A 1,095-nucleotide genomic window follows, 5' to 3' on the forward strand; every position below is an offset into this window, starting at 1 on the left:
GACATTTTGAGAGATGTTCATAGTCCCCTGGAACTAGTTGACCTAGGAGGGCTAGGAGCAAAAAGTGTCATTTATGTCCCTCTGACCAAATTATTATAGGCCTCAAAGTATGTCTGTTAAACATCCAAGAAGGTTAGTTCCACCAGACTGGAGCTTTTAATTACTGCTTGTAATGTAGATAAATCTTGACAAAGACTAATTGTTCTCAGATAAACCTTACCTAGACATATATTTCTTGATCTGCTCTGTATATTTTGTCAGTAGGTTGTAGGAGTAATACGGTTCCCTCTAAAACTAGGTGACATTATTTATGTCTTGCATTGCCTCACCCCTTCATTTTGTCAGTAGGTTGAAGGAGTAATACGGTTCCCTCTAAAACTAGGTGACATTATTTATGTCTTGCATTGCCTCACCCCTTCATCATGGTTTCCCCAATAAAGGCACCCCCATTTCCCCCCTTTCTCCCTTAATAATACCCTTCTTCTCCTATGGTCCTACCTCTCTTGAGCTCCTTCTTTCTCTTTATCCTCTAGGTTCCTTGTACACCCTTCCCTCCCCCCTCCATTAAACTAACCCAATTTTTATCCATACCTCCCTTATTAAGGCCTGTTTCCGGCTGTTCTTCTCTTTCACGTTCTTTCTTTTCCTTTACCTCTCTGTTTCCTTTCCACTCTTCTGGTTCCTCTAGTTATGTCTGGATGCATACTCACTTATCAGAGTTTGGTTCTAGGATCCACATATGAGGGAGAACATATGTCGAATTTTTTTCTGAGTCTGTGTTACTTCACTTAGTATAACAGTTTCTGGTTCCGTCCATTCACCTGCAAATTTCATGATTTCATCTTTCTTTACTGCTGAGTAAAACTCCATCATATAAATGAGCCACATTGTCATTATCTACTCGTCAATTGAGGGACACTTAGGTAGCTTCCATCTCTTAGCTATTGTGAAAAGAGCAGCAACAAACATGGATGTACAAGTGTCTCTTCAATAGAATGAATTCTTTGGGTATACTCCAAGGAGTGGTATAACTGGGTCAAATGGTAGGTTCATTTGTAGTTTTTGAAGAGTTCTCCACACTGCTTTCCATAGGGG

The sequence above is a fragment of the Nannospalax galili genome, unplaced genomic scaffold, assembly GCF_000622305.1.
Source record: "Nannospalax galili isolate Female #2095 unplaced genomic scaffold, S.galili_v1.0 scaffold972, whole genome shotgun sequence".
NCBI lineage: Eukaryota > Metazoa > Chordata > Mammalia > Rodentia > Spalacidae > Nannospalax > Nannospalax galili.